Raw genomic sequence first — 16440 nt, 5'->3', positions numbered from 1 at the left:
TTGATAAGTACCATTTATACTTGCTTATAGACTGAGTCCAACCGCAAACTGCACAGACTCAGATCTGCCATCATGTAATGCACCAGCTGATCTCAGTCCATGCAGCTTTTTAACCATGAATAGAACAAACAACATAGACCCTGATCTGTTCATATTGATGAAACATCATCTGCTGATTTTACTTGTCTTCATTCTGCATCTTTTAGCTGAGTTACGGCCCCTGATTGGCAGACCCACCCACATTTTTTCTGCACATAATTATTGGATTTTAATATAATTTAGTAGGCAGCTTGATATTAATAAGACCTGGTCTAAATATGGTTGTCAGTGTTGCATAGGTACACTTGGCGTTACACAATCTATTAGTGTTGTTATGGCCCTTGGCCATGATATTCCTTTTGGCCCAGTAACTACGTTGATATGCTACTTTATTTTGATAATACTTGGCTTCGTTTGACTTTTCAGCACTCTGTCTGTGGAGCAAAGATGTGGTCTCTGATTGTTGGACCCATCCACTTTAGTTTCCATATAATAATCCTAATTTTTTTAAATTCATTTTCAAGAAACAGGTATATGGAGCTGATTCGCTCTTTATTGATGTAACTTGTACAGAACTTGATTATCGACTTCCTGTATCATCATTAAGTGGAATTTTGTTTCGACACGGTGGGTTTTATTTGCTCTTTTAACATATTATTGGTTATAACATGGCAGGTAAAAAGAAAGCTAAGTGCCTTTCCCGAAGACACACCAAGGTATGGTGCTCAACGATGAACTTTAATTTTTGCATGCATCTTTATATTGGTGATACCTAACCACCTGATTGTCTGTATTACATTATTGGTTGAATTTCTTCGTTTACAAATGTACTTTAACTTGTAGTTTAAATAAGTTATTCATCCCCATATTTAGTTTTACAAAAGTAGGTCACACTGACCTTCATTTTTGCATTGAACTTTAACATTGTTTCTATTTACAATTATCAAATTTCATCAGGGGATTCATTTGGAAAATTAATAGACTCATCTTTTAAGAAATGAATCACATTGTTATATATACTTTCCTGACCTGAGTGACTCTACTGCTATGTTATACATGTAGATGTTTTGGATCACGAATCAGCAGAACATTTAGCCAGACATAGCTTTCCACGAAGTTCCTGTATTTCTACTATATTTTTCAAGATACTGATTACTGGTAAGTACCAGTTTTCCTGTAACTGGATATTAGTGAATAAAGAACAGGAAACTAGTAGCAACTTGGAAGATTTAATAGAGTTTAGCTTTCCTCAGTAGAAGTGTTATGGTTATGTGATGCACACTTCAAAGGCATTTGTACCAGACTTACCTTTAGCAGCATGTTATCTGAAACTCAGTAGATCCTTTGGTTTGCTTTAATGTTTATGGCATTGCTCATATTTTGTTGTTTCCCCTTTTGAAAGCGAGTCCGTGGAATCGAGGCCAGAGTTTAGGTGCTTTGTACTTGCCTGCAAGAGTGAAAAAGAGGAAAAACAAGAAAGAAATTGAAGATTTCCTCAACAGTTAATTTACAGATTTCCATATACATTATTACTGTGAATGTAATACTGGATGTCATGTGACAGTCAAGTGTTTGATGCTGCAGCACTGAAGGAGATTACTTCAGTCTTTAGTTCAACAAGGGTTTTGAAGTGCTGATGTTTATTGCTTGTGTATGTAATCCCCAGTTATTAAGTTTCTTTACAAGGTGAAATTTCTAAGTAAATTGAAATACAAGATATCTAGGAGTGATGTGGGGCCACATTTTTCTTGCCCTGATCCTATTTTGTGTCATAAAATTAAATCAAGTCTGTTCCCCATACTGTAGATTTCCCATCATAAGAGCATGCTTTTCAAATGAAAAATGGGTATGCATTCCATTTGACTCATGTGTATGTTTGTATATTTTCTTTCAAGTTTGATATATCTTTGCACATAATTTTACATGGTTTTAATTGTTTCATAGCATAATATTTTTTTAGGACACACTAGAAGACAAGTTGTTCTGAAGAAGTATTTCACCAAATTAAAAATTACGACTAAAAAATGATGACAGCATGCGAGCTTAGTTACTTTGAGCAGGTAAACACATCCCATTTTATTATTTAGTGGTAGAATTATATGTATGGTTATTATATAATAACAATGTCAGATTTGTCACTGTTTAAGGGACAGCATCAAAAGAGGCAGTGATGCACTAGTCATACCCATAATGCCTAGCAGTAAATTAGTCATAATGAGTTATAAAGGCTATTGGAACTGGGATTTGTATTGGAAAGGCCCTTGACTCTTTAAAGTAGCATGTACTTCTAACTGAAATTGACATTTATTAACTTGATAAAATAACTGAGCTCTCTCATGTTGTGATGGTTTTTATAGTTCAGTCATTTTAAATTGATGAAGTATTGTTTCAGAAAAACTGGAAGGATATATCCACTTGACCATGTTAAACTTAGATTAGTTCTTCCTCGTTATATCACTGTCCATGAAAGTCACATTGAGTATACTGCCAATGCCTTATGGGTAAAATCATGTTATTAAGCACAGCCTCTTTCTTTTCATTATGACTCTTCCTGCCCCTTTGGCAAAATAGGCCAATACTTCCTTCTTCCATTTTCTTCTGTCAGCGGCTTTATTCCGGACCTTACTCCTATGTGTTCCAGACCCTTTTTTGATAGTGTCTGCCAGGTCAACTTGGGTCTTCATTTTTCTTTTTCCTTCTGATTTCCATATTATGGCAGTAGTCATTAATCTCTGCTTTAATCGTCTAAGTGCATGGGCTATCTATATCCACTGCCAGCATGGGCTATCTATATCCACTGCCAACATGGGCTATTTATAGCCACTGCCAGAATGGGCTATCTATATCCACTGCCAGAATGGGCTATCTATATCCACTGCTAGCATTGGCTATCTATATCCACTGCCAGAATGGGCTATTTATATCCACTGCCAGATTGGGATATCTATATCCACTGCTAGCACTGGCTATCTATATCCACTGCCAGAATGGGCTATTTATATCCACTGCCAGATTGGGATATCTGTATCCATTGTCAGCATGGGCTATCTATATCCACAGTGCCAGATTGGGCTATCAATATCCACTGACAGCATGGGCTATGTACATCAGCTGCCACCTTTTTTGTTTCCTCTATTAATGATACAATTTCTGCTGTTCTGAAAAGTTCTTTCTAAACTGATTGCAAAACATCCCTTGAGTTATGTACCATATAAGACAAAATACATGTCTAGAAATTACTAATGAATAATTTGTATATCACTTTCGAATGTACTGGTATATGAAGGACATTTTGATCAAAATCCACACAAAATAACAAATTAGTACATACCATATTATCAGTGCCATACTGTAGGCATTGTTTTTGATTGAGTACAGGTGTTATTATAGTATTTTGTGATTCCTGTTCCCCATAAAAAATGCCCCCAAATCATGTCTGATGTTTAAATAGGATTATCAGTTGTGGGGGATTTAGTGACTTTGGGATTTGTGCCACTTAGATAAACGTCAATAATTCACTGACAGGATTTTCATTAAATTTTACTAGATTGGTGATAAGCGTTTTTAGTATGCTATGTTCAGCTGAAGATTGTACACATGAGACATAAGACTCAATGTTCCACATTCCTTGATTATTATCAGCAACATACACCTAGATGATACAGTTAGATAGAGACAGGATATAGCTGTTGTGAATGCATTGTACTTGTTCACACTGGATAATGGATAATGGTCACATCTTGCACAGGCATTGGATGGAGCCGAGACTGAGGCATATCTAGTACACATTGCACACCTGAGTTAGCAAAGTCCACAGGTAAAGTTGTCTTACCTGGATTGTGTGTTTATATATACTTATGTGTAAGTGTATACTTTATCATGCTTTTATTCCTGACTCTATTCTCTCTGTGATAAGGTGAGGGCAACTTAAAACGTGACAAGGTTACAGATGGATTCATGTCTTGTTGGATTAATATTTTTATAAAACACAACAAATGGAATCCTATCAACACCTGTGATTGCAGAGTTTTGTTATACATGTAGTTTGGAGCACTTGTCATTAACGCTTGGTTCCCCTACTTGATGAAAGCAAACAGCTAACTTCCAAAAACAGATGTTGGGATTAACTGTGAAAGAGTTAGGTACGTGGAACGTCCTTTCATTCTTTTCAGATGGATGGGAATGTGTTCATTATTACAGACTTAATTATTTTACATGTACATTATAAATGAACTGTAAATGTACAGTTTGTTTTCTTTTAGGATGTAATGTAAAGTGCACAGAAAGGATAAGGGAAAATTTGTATTGTAGTCTTTTGTTGTTGGTTCATTTACTTTTTCTAGGTAGTCATAATAGAACAGTTTCACGGTTAGGTGATTGCAGGATTTATAGTTGAAAAGGTTATGTTCCTGAAGTACTTGATATTTCCTCATTATAATGATTTCTAATGGGAGTCATCAGATATACTGCCTTATAGTGAGACCACCTTAAAATGAAGTACATGATACTGTACTCATTATAATGCTGTCCATGGGAGCCATAGAATATATAATACCTTACGGTGTGACCACCTTAAAATGAAATACATGATACAATATTCCCTCATTATAATGTTGTCCATGTGAGTCATCAAATATCCAGCCTTATAGTAAGACCACCTTATAATCAAAGTACCTGCATATTAAATTTTTCCTTTAACTTGCTGATTTTCACAGAATTTGAACAGCAAGAAACCCTAACTTAAGTGTGGGTTATTGGCTAAAGAAGTTTTTATTTGTCTGATCATTGTTTACAGAAATATGTCCATTTACAGCACTCCTTCATTATATTGCAGTCCACAATAGTCACAGAGTATAATGCTGTATAGTGAAATCTCATTGTAATGAGGGAGTACTGTATCATGTGCTTCATTTTAAGGTAGTATAATCAATGCTTCTTGGACAGCATTATGAGGGAGTACTGTATCATGTGCTTCATTTTAAGGTAGTATACTGTATGACTGTCGTGGACAGCATGATAATGAGGGAATACTGTACATTTAAATGTACTACTGCATAACAAAATGTCATCCCATGTTGTACCCTGAGCTTGGGATTGTAGATTCCAGCAATTTCTTTGTCCTGTGTCCCCAAAATCTTCAAATGTTATGCATTTCCTCTGTGTGATTTTTCTTCAGAGAAAAATCGAAAAATACAACTTACTGCCATTTTCATTTAATCATTGTACTATTGGTTTGACAAAAAATAATTCAGACTTAATATAAATTATTATAACAGATCCTGGTAGATAATTCATGAATACATATGTTAAATGGGAGCATGATCCCAAATAGAAACATCCATAGTACAGCTCTTCAGGTGAGTCAGATATTCAGAGATGGCAGATCCGATCTCTGAAACATCAAAAACAATATTATGTGTACAAGGAAAAGATTGTTGTTGTCATGGGGTTTAACGCCATTTTTCAGCACATGATAGGCTATGCATGGCATACAGTATTAATGGTGGAGGAAGAACCCCGAAAACCCCAGGAAGAACCACCGACCCACGAGAAGCTACTGGCAAGCTTCTCACCATACCCACATTGGCCGAATCCTAGACTCAAACCCAAGGAAAAGAATTTTGGTACTGTAGTAGCTACCACCAAGTTAAGGTGGCAAAACTGCCAAAGCAAATAAGATTGTCACCTTTTCTTATCATTAAAAGTGCATTAATAAGTACTGGTATTTATCTGTGGCCATATCTGCATTACAATGAGGTGCCCTATTGTGAATGAATGTTGTTTATCAAGAATTATCATGCACTTTGCAGTTGATAGTCTGGAAAGGATCATTTTGTGAAGCCATTTATCATTAGCAGAGTAACAAAAGAAATGGCTTAAAAGCAGGAATTTAATGACAGCCTTAAAAAACAATAAAGATCTGTTTTATTCAGAGAATGTCATGTGAAGAACTGTTGAAACCTCCTACATCAAATCTAAAGATGAAACTTGTTGACAACTTTAATGGCTTATTGTAGTTGAAGGATGCCTCAGTACAAAGATTCTCATGGTGGTCATAGATAGCAGCACACTTCATCAAGGGGGCTGTTTAGTTGTGTAGGCATGCATTACTTCAGGGTGTTAAGTTATATTACAGGAAATACCAGGGTATGTAGTTATCTAACAGGAAACAAAGGAATGATGTGCCAACTTTTCTTGTTCTTTTATAATATTTAATGTGAAGAGTTTAGCACTTAAAAATAGCTGTATTAATCTGTACTGGAACTCCCCAAAACAGGAAATTTGTCACATTCTTCCAGTAAATTCGGAATGCTGAGAAAGATCCAGAATCTGGAGCACATGGAGTTTTAATAATTTTGCCCTTGTGGCAGTGGGACAACGCTAGTGTCGTGGAATTTGTTTTGAAAATGCATAGAAAATCCTGCCCTATATTCAGCGCATGGTTAATATGCATATCATTAATGAGGACAACAGTTGTCAGCTTTGTTCTTTCAAAATGATTTATTCTAAGTGAATAATGCATCACTACAAAGGTACACGAATCATGAAATACATGCAATTCTCTGTACTTTATTTGCACTCTTATTACTTTAATGTTTCATTAGCAGTGGTCTCACACTATGAAGCACATAGTATATGCCTGCCCCCCCCCCCCCCCCCCGACTCTGCATGAGTATGGTCAGGGATCCCATTTAATTGGTAAATCTCTGACACCTGTTTAAGTATTTAGATGTAAAAGACTTCTATGTTTCTTGTATAATTATTGCAGGGTCTATTAGAGAAATGAAAGTTGATGTGTTGAATTCCTTCCGTTTGGAAAAAGAGTGAATTTTCTGAATATGTGAAGAATTTATGAAAAAAAATATAGATGAATCTTGATAATACATTGGATGTTTTGCACAACTTTTTCAAAATGAGCACAAATCCCACAATATCATGCATACAAAATCATACATACATCCTATTTCAGTCACCTCCTTCACCTTCCTTTTCTATGTTTTGTCCTCTGATGTGATCAGCCAATGGTTTGGCTGGGGACAATGGAATGGCAGATATTGTAGCAATGTTCATGTAAGATTGATGACTGTCTACTGATGTGTTCCTTATTCCTGGTTTCTAACACTTGCATGTTTCCCCGATGCAATCTTTCTCACAGTCATGCATTTGATATAATAAACCACACCACATTTTTTCTAATTTTCATTTTTGTCCTTCACATGCGTAAGTTGTCTTAAAGAGTTGTATGGTTTGTGATATACATGTACCATGATCCCAGTTGTTGTCTGAATACTCAGGCTAGGATCTCTGATGTTTTATGGATTTATGGCATGCCAGTGTTGGTTTTATTTATAGTACTCCTGGTTTTTTGTGCAGGCCAGTTACTGATGATCATGAATTATCCAAAGGAAGGAAGAAACCTTTTCAGTTGGACAAAAGATATCGTTATTAAGAATTCATCTATGCTAGCCACGGTTTCGATATGTTAACCCTATCTACACCTTGGCATATCTGTGCTTCAAGTCCGTGAATTTCATTGGATATGGCGGCAAGATTCGAACCTACACAGACAGGTGAGATGGCAATGATCTGTAATGGTGAGCGCATTAGACCACTTGGCCACTTGGGGCCCCCTGAATTTTGTTTAAAGCTATGTTAAAAATCCAAATCACACATTCAAGTAAACATTTAGTGGCTTCTCTCTGTTACATAGTCAAATTTTCAGTTTTAAAGTTACAAAGTATCCTTTTTGAAGTCAGTTGCCTCCACCATTTTCGGCTGATGTACAATGCACTGCTGTTACACACTAATGGTTAGTTGGCATTTCAAACTAAGGGAGGCAACTCATAAAATCCAATAGATGTTGCTAGGACAAAGCATTAAAATATCTGTTTGATCCACCATGGTGTAGATAGGGCTAAGATATCAGAACCTTGGCTAGCAAAGATGGTACAAATTTAGCAAAGTGACTTTCTTTCATGCAAACAGATTTTATCATCCTGTACAGCATATCTTCCTGACTCGGATGCAGGAAATACATGATTGATTTTATCTTCCAGATTCAAGCGTATGAAATACATGATTGATTTTATCTTCCAGATTCAAACATAGGAAATACATGATTGATTTTATCTTCCTTACTCATATGTTGGAAATACATGACTGATTTTATATTCCAGATTCAGACGTAGGAAATACATGATTGATTTTATCATAGTTTCTGTTTTATACACCATTTACTTTCATGCTGCATTTATAAGATGGGTCATATTAGACATGCTCATTTTACTGTGGAAATTGATTACCAAAAGTGGTATTTTATCTTCCATTCCCATCTCATACATTTTAAATGATTGCTTTATGAGCTTTGTCACAAACCAGTCATAAAGAAGTTTCTACAGCAATTACTTTTTATTAGTTGTAAACTCTACTTTAAATACAATTAATGTATTGCAGTTCATGTAGATGGTGGAACAGAGTATGAACTGATTCTCAGTATATCAGGGTGATGATTAAAACCCTAACGTTACTCAACATATCAGATACGATATGTTACTGAAGACATCTAAGTCTTATTCCAGATCAAACCAATGCAGCCATTTCATTGCTTAGAAACATTTTAATGACAAAGCAGCCAGACATCTTAACTAAATCCACCCCACCCCTGGTAAAATCCCCCTTGGATAAAATACCCGCAGCAGTTAAAAGTCTTTTAACTTTTTAAACTGTCACAAATATACAGGTAACTTTTCTTGTTATGCTATCATCATAGACTCTGAGGTTAAAGGATCTGGTACTGGTATTTTTTTTAATGGGATATCAGGGAACAAAAATATGACACATAATCAATGTACCTCATTTTTAATTTAATTATGGAATCTCGTGTTTATGGCTTAGCTTTTTAAGTCCTTCACAATATATAACAATAATGGTCCGATGCAGCAAACTCAGTATTTATTCCATCTTTATGAGAAAGTGATGCTCTGTTTCCAACGGATGCAACAGATTTATCGTGATTTGCAATGGAAGCTTCCGTGGCCTAGTAGTTAGAGCGTCCGCCCTGTTAGTGCTCTGGTGGCCTAGTGGTTAGAATGTCAGCCTCAGATGAGGGAGGTCATGGGTTCGATCCCTGGCCGAGTCATACCAAAGACTTATAAAAATTTTACTAAGAGCTGCCTCGCTTGGCGCTCAGCATTAAGAGGTTAATGTCAGGACTGGTCGGACTGGTGTCAGGATAATGTGACTCGGTGGGACATCATTGCTACATGTCTGTGGCATGATGTCCTACTCACTGTGCTAGACATAACTATAAACTGCCACACTGCAGACATCATAGCAATATGACTGAAATTTTTTTAACAAATCCAAATCACACACACATTTGCATGGTAGTTTTGTATTCCTCCAAAAATCAAAACAAGTTCCAAAATCTTGGTGGTATTTTTCTAAATATGGTTTATGTAAAAAAAAAGGTTTAAAAACATCGCAGAAGGATTTAGTGCGATAGATTAACACTGTCACTTATTCCCATGAAAGGTACGTGACAAAGCATGTGGGTGCAATTAGTCCTTTGTTCAAAACGATCATTTGGCATCTCATTCTCACTGTGTTAAGATCTTACATCTTAGCCCCTGACTGTACATCTTTTATCTACTAAAGAAAGTGGGGTCCTAAGAGGTCTAAAGCGCTCACCGTTACGGATCACTGCCATCTCACCTGTCTGCGTCGGTTCGAGTGTCAGATTCGGCTAATGTGGTTATGTGAGAAAGCTTGCCAGTAGCTTCTCGTGGGTTGGTGGTTCTTTCCGGGTTTCTTTTGGGGTTCTTCCTCCGCCATTAATACTGGCCGCCATGTATAGCCTATCTTGTGCTGAAAAATGGCGTTAAACCCTACATCAACAACAACAACTAAAGAAAGCTGACACAAAACATCAAAGCTGAAATACAAAGACATACATTTGTAATGGTTTAAAAAGTTCTATACAGGCTAAACTTTAAAACTTGTGAGGGGATTATGTCCTATCCGTCAATTTTCCTGGGGGTATTTTGTCTGTACCCCATCTTAACCTTGTCTTTCTTGAAGCTTGCCACTGGCACTATCAAATATAACACAGAATTGTTGTTGTTGTAGGGTTTAATGCCATTTTTCAGCACAAGATAAGCTATACATGGCGGCCAGTATAATTGGTGGAGGAAGAACCCTGGAAAACCCCAGGAAGAACCACCAACCCACAAGAAGCTACTGGCAGGCTTTCTCACGTACCAATGTTAGCCGAGCCTGAGACTTGAATTTGCGCAGACAGAGGTGAGCACAGATTTGTAAAGTCTGGCTTGTTATGCAAATCACAGTCATAACTGTACAAGCTGTAAAGCTCAAAGAGAGTTCTGGTCCTGTTCATAAAGAACACCTGTCATAAAGGAACACTTCACATCCCAAGACTGTCCGTTATATTCAGGTTTAGCTGTATTTGTAATTAAGTGCATCATAATACATACAGTCTAAACCCATGTCTTCCAACATAAAGCAAGTAACATCAGAATATGTGCTGTTCATTTGAAAAGAAAACCAATACCACACGATTCCTTTTTCAGATCATACTAACTGTTAAAAATAGTCTGCCCTCATGGTTGGATTTGTGTTTCAGATATGATTTTTGTTTAAAAATGTCACTTTCGAATATGATTTTTATTTTAAAATGTCAGTTTAAAGTAGTATTTTCATTTTAAAAAGTGTCAGTTTTGAGTGATTTTCATTTAAAAATATTAGTTTTGAGTATGAGTTTTAAAATGTCAATTTCAGGTATGATTTTGTTTAAAAATGTCAGTTTCAAGTGTGATTTTGTTTAAAAATGTCAGTTTCATGTGTGATTTTGTTTAAAAATGTCAGTTTCAAGTGTGATTTTGTTTAAAACTGTCAGTTTCAAGTGTGATTTTTGTTTTAAAATGTCAGTGTTTAGTGTGCTTTTGTTTAAAAATGTCAGTTTCGAGTATGAGTTTTGTTTTAAAATGTCAGTTTCAGGTATGATTTTTGTTTAAAAATGTCAAACAGGTGTTGAATTTCTTGCAGATTTGTTTGTATGTGTCTGAAGGGTGAAACAAATATTTGGTAACCATGAATAAGAAAGATATCCATGTGTGTTTAAATTATTTTACTGAATCTGACCAAAGATTTAGATGTAATAATTTGTCCTGTCTAAATTTTATGGGATTTTGATATATTATGATAACTTTGTGAGTGGGTGTTTGAATTTCAGGTGGTTTAGCAGGTTTGAAAGTGTTTCTTTGTACGTTAACTAACTATTGAATAGTGTGCATCTTTCCTTTTCTTTTACAAAATATTGCAAAACAGCACTGTGGTTATCCATTATAAGCTGCTTTGTCTTGTTGTAGGTGCCCTCATATTAGGCAAACAAACATATTTTAAAACCAGTTTTCTTTTTAAATATTTTCCAAAAACTATTTTGACTTTAAATGTTGAGGTTCCTAAAGAAGGGTAAAATGGTCCCAAATAATTGCTGAAGGGAGAGGGGACTGTCTCCAAACCCGTTCCATTTTGTTCCCTTCATGTTTCTATCAGTGAAAGTATATCATGCCATCAGATCATTTCTGCCTTTCCGAAATTAAAGTTTTTGGACAATATAAACAAATGTGAAACTTTTTAACAGTAGAATTTCGCAGAACAGTTTTAAAACAGACGGCTTTCAAATTTTGTAACCAGTTACCACTAATACTGGAGCCAGTAACAGTCAACCAATTATGTGAGTAATAATTACAGCCCGATTATCAATTTTCTTATATCAGAATATACATTTCCATTAATTGACAGTTTGTTATGGAACTGACTATTTAACATTATGGGGAGTGGAGGGTGGGGCTGGGATTTTCTTTCGAGCCATTACTTTTTTTTCAAGCTGTTTGTGAGCTTGAGATTTTTAAAGAAAATTACTATCCCTTTACCCATAAATTAAATGGTCAGTCCAGAACACAAAAGTGCTTTACCATAATCTGCAGTAAGAATCTATAATACTTCAAACATCATTGTATTCAGTTTCTGCTCATAATGCATGCAGTCACTGCAAGGTGCAAAGGTTGTTAGAATTATACTGCATCTGTATACCATCTACATGTATATAAATATTTTGGAATACTTTCCTCTTAATGCTGTTAGTACACCAAACATATTCTGTTACTGTGAGTACATTTAAAATGATCTATCCATATAAGTAAACCTAAAGTAATCTGTCAAGAGCAATGTTTTTATAACAGTTATGACACCTGTATTATAAGACTGTGCCTAATGTATGGTGAAACTACCTTTGAGTACTGATATCAGGAGCAACTTATATGTCACTTGTGGCCGAGTGGTCTAAAGCACTCTTCGTTACAGATCACTGCCATCTCACCTCTGTCTGCGGCGGTTCGAGTCTAAGATTTAGCCAATGTGGGTATGTGAGAAAGCTTGCCAGTAGCTTCTCGAGGGTCAGTGGTTCTTTCCGGGGTTTTCCCGGGTTCTTCCTCCACCATTAATACTGGCCGCCATGTATAGCCTATCGTGTGCTGAAAAATGGCGTTAAACCCCACAACAACAACAACAACAACATATGTCACTTGTGTTGATTTTTTGGCCACTGGCAGTCCAAGTGCCCTGGACATAATTAGGTTTATGGCCAAGAAGCCATATCCTTTACTTGTTTCAACAAATAGTCCGTTCTAATTAATATATGTCGAAAATTGCAATTCCATCACGATACGTCTAAAGACGCTTATCAGAAACCCTCTTGCAAATGAGACATTGTTGGATTCTCATTGCAAATGATGCTTGTATGATGGATCTACAGTTGTTGATGTAAGCGGTAATGTCAGTATGAAAAATAAGCATATAAATATAGTTCTTGACTAAATGATGATGATTACTAAATGATGATGATTACTGGGCTAGTCTGCATCATATTCTTGTTGATCTCCCTTATACTTCTAATTTGTAACTATGCACCTGGGTTTAATTAACAGGTAAAGGTATGCATATTGGTCACCTTAACATTAGAGAAATAAGAACAGCAGGTAGACTTTTAAAAAGTTAAAATTGTGGTATCTAAAGAAAATAATACCTTAATGCATGGTATACCTTAATACATGGTCTGAGTGAAAGCAAACTTGGGACTGATCAGTCAAGCAATGATTTTCAAATTGGACACTTATTTTTAGAAAAGACAAAATTGATGGTCTGGAGGCTTGGTAGTCTAAGTGGGTGTGATGTAAACACAGAGATGATTTGGAAAGCATGTGGTTTGAAGTTTCACCTAAGAATGGCAGATTTTTTTTTTTTTTGTCAGTTACCATCTTTGCCAGGGAATCTAAATTCTACCATAAAATAAAAATAAATATTCGAAGATCAGATTGAAAAATTTTTCATGAAAAAAGAATTGTTTATCCTTGGTGACATTAACTGGAGCTTACTAAACCCATGAATTAAAACTTACTGTCTCAATTAAGTGACCTTAGCTGGACTGGTTCAGCATGTGACAGAACCTTCAAGGTCGTTGCTAGAAAAAGTCATACTCCTGGTCACGTTTATTCAAATTCTTTGAGTAATACACTTCTTATTTATTTCCCTTCCATTTGCCAGAGTTAACATTACCCCACATTTGTAATATACAAGACCAGTGCTTTCACCTCCAAATCATATCACCATACAGTTTAATTTAGATCTTTTAAAATTTTAAAGAGAAGAGGAATTAAAGTACATGTTAAGTTCCATGGGATATTATTAAAATGTTTGATGATGTCATTGATGCTTTGGATTCTTTGTGCTCACTTAACAGATATCATTGATTGGCAAACTCACTTGAAAAAGCATCGAGTTAATCATGCGATTCAACCAAACTGGATAACACCAGAAGTCATACAAGCAATAAAAACATGTGATCAATATGAAGCACATGGAAACACTGACAATACAAAAGAAAGGAAGACTCCGAAGGTTGTGCAAATAAATCTCATTACCAACAACTTATTGATAAATGAAATTGAAACCAGGACACATGTGGGAAATTTTGAAAGTTCATTTTCATTCACATTTCTAATAATTGTTGCGAGGCCCAGAGTGGCAGAGTGGTCTAAAGCGCTATCCGTTATGGATCACTGCCATCTCACCTCTGTCTGCGTGGGTTTGAGTCTATGATTCGGCCAGTGTGGGTATGTGAGAAAGTTGGCCAGTAGCTTCTCATGGGTCAGTGGTTCTTTCCGGGGTTTTCCCGGGTTCTTCCTCCACCATTAATACTGGCCGCCATACATAGCCTATCGTGTGCTCAAAAATGGCGTTAAACCCCACAACAACAACAACAATAACAATAATTGTTGTACCTTAAGAAAAGATGGTGTATGTATCAATGACAATGAAGATATTACCAATGAGTTCAATAACGTTTTTGTTTCTGTTGCTGGTAAAATTAAAGAATCAGTTACTCCTTAGCCATCAAGAATTTTCACACCTTTGTGTTGAAAATATTCCTGACAGTCCTTTCTATGAAATGCCCCTCACAACATCCAAAAAAGTACTGAAATATTTGCAAAATTTATACATAAAGTCCACAGGTGCCAGCATGAGTGGATCAAGATTGGTGTGGACAGTAGCACCTTCCATTTCAGAAAACATAACATATATTAATGTAATCTTAGTATAAAAACATTTCCTGGCAAATAGAAGAAGGTGAAAGTGAAACCTCTTCATAATTTAGACCTATCTCAGTCTTTTCTATGCTATAAAAAAAATCCTCACAAACATTCACATAAACTCGCTAATTACTTTTCTTGATATGAACACAATTTGTATGATGAAAGTACTTTCACCCAAATCATTCATATGAAAATGCTTTTGCTAGACTGGTTGAAAAATGACTCAAAGATTTAGAAAATAGAGATATAGATGGACTTGTGCCAGTTGATATTAGGAAATCTTTTGATTTAGTTGATCAAGATATTTTACTTGCAAAAATAAAACTTCACAAGCTCAACATCAACTCTTTAATTTCATTTAAGTCATATTTGAAAGGAAGAAAACCAAAGGTTGACATAACATAACGTCAGACAAAAAACTTGTGACTTGTGGATCAGTACCTCAAAAAAGCTTGCCAGTAGCTTCTCGTGGGTCGATGGTTCTTTCCGGGATTTTCCCGGGTTCTTCCTCCACCATTAATACTGGCTGCCATGTATATCCTATCTTGTGCTGAAAAATGGCGTTAAACCTAACAACAACAACAACAACAAGCATACAGCAAATATTGAAATTAATCTCTGTGCTGATGACACCACCTTGTATAATATTAGCTCATCTAAAATAATGTCAAAGAAACTTTCATAATGCTCTTGTAAAACTCTCATGTGTAAACATAATGGAATGGTCATCAATTTAGAGAAAACCAAGTGAAGCTGATAGTACTTAACAGAGATATACTGGAATTAAATCCAAGGAACTGAAAAATATATGCAATATAAACTTTTAGGAGTTAAAGTTGATAACACTATGTTATGGTCAGAGCATATCAGTAAATTGTTACCAAAACAATGGCTATAAATATCTGGTTACTATAAAAAAAAAATTTAACAGAATTCCTAACCTTAAGCCGCAGGATGATGTTTTATAAAAGTCATATTCAACCTCATCTCATCTGGACTATGACAACATCATATTGGGTATTGCTTCTAAAACAGATTTGTTAAAAGGGGCAAGATTTCAGGAAGAAGTCATCACAATTATCATTGACAACAAAGTTGATAATGTCCACGAATATATGAAGTCATCACAATTATCATTGACAACAAAGTTGATAATGGCCACGGATGTATGAAGTCATCACAATTATCATTGACAACAAAGTTAATAATGTCCATGTATGCATGAAGTCATCACAGTTATCATTGACAACAAAGTTGATAATGTCCACGAATGCATGAAGTCATCACAATTGTCATTGACAACAAAGTTGATAATGTCCACGAATTCATGAAGTCATCACAATTATCATTGACAACAAAGTTAATAATGTCCGCGAATGCATGAAGTCATCACAATTATCATTGTCAACAAAGTTAATAATGTCCACGAATGTATGAAGTCCTCACAGTTATCATTGACAACAAAGTTAATAATGTCCACGAATGTATGAAGTCATCACAATTATCACTGACAACAAAGTTGATAATGTCCATGGATGTATGAAGTTATCACAATTATCATTGTTAACAAAGTTAATAATGTCCATGAATGTATGAAGTCCTCACAGTTATCATTGACAACAAAGTTGATAACGTCCACAAATGCATGAAGTCATCACAATTATCATTGACAACAAAGTTGATAATGTCCACGAATGCATGAAGTCATCACAATTGTCATTGACAACAA

General features: G+C 35.6%; 1 protein-coding gene across 3 annotated transcripts in view; it reads left to right on the top strand.

Moving 5' to 3' along the window:
- LOC149779657 (E3 ubiquitin-protein ligase HECW2-like) overlaps positions 1–16440 on the top strand; it is a 207852-nt gene that overhangs the window by 59288 nt on the left and 132124 nt on the right. Inside the window, exon 1 of one of the 3 annotated variants that reach the window (XM_089940470.1) lies at positions 3855–4181. The exons of the other annotated variants lie outside the window; for them this stretch is intronic. The gene's annotated coding sequence lies outside the window, so the exon portion shown is untranslated. Of the gene's footprint in view, positions 1–3854; positions 4182–16440 lie in introns of those variants that run through there. 3 annotated transcript variants of the gene reach the window in all.

The sequence above is a fragment of the Sinohyriopsis cumingii genome, chromosome 17 (assembly GCF_028554795.1).
Source record: "Sinohyriopsis cumingii isolate HCF-2022 chromosome 17, ASM2855479v2, whole genome shotgun sequence".
NCBI classification, from domain to species: domain Eukaryota; kingdom Metazoa; phylum Mollusca; class Bivalvia; order Unionida; family Unionidae; genus Sinohyriopsis; species Sinohyriopsis cumingii.
The sequence above is the reverse complement of the archived record's forward strand: the minus strand, read 5'-3'. Positions and strand labels throughout refer to the sequence as shown.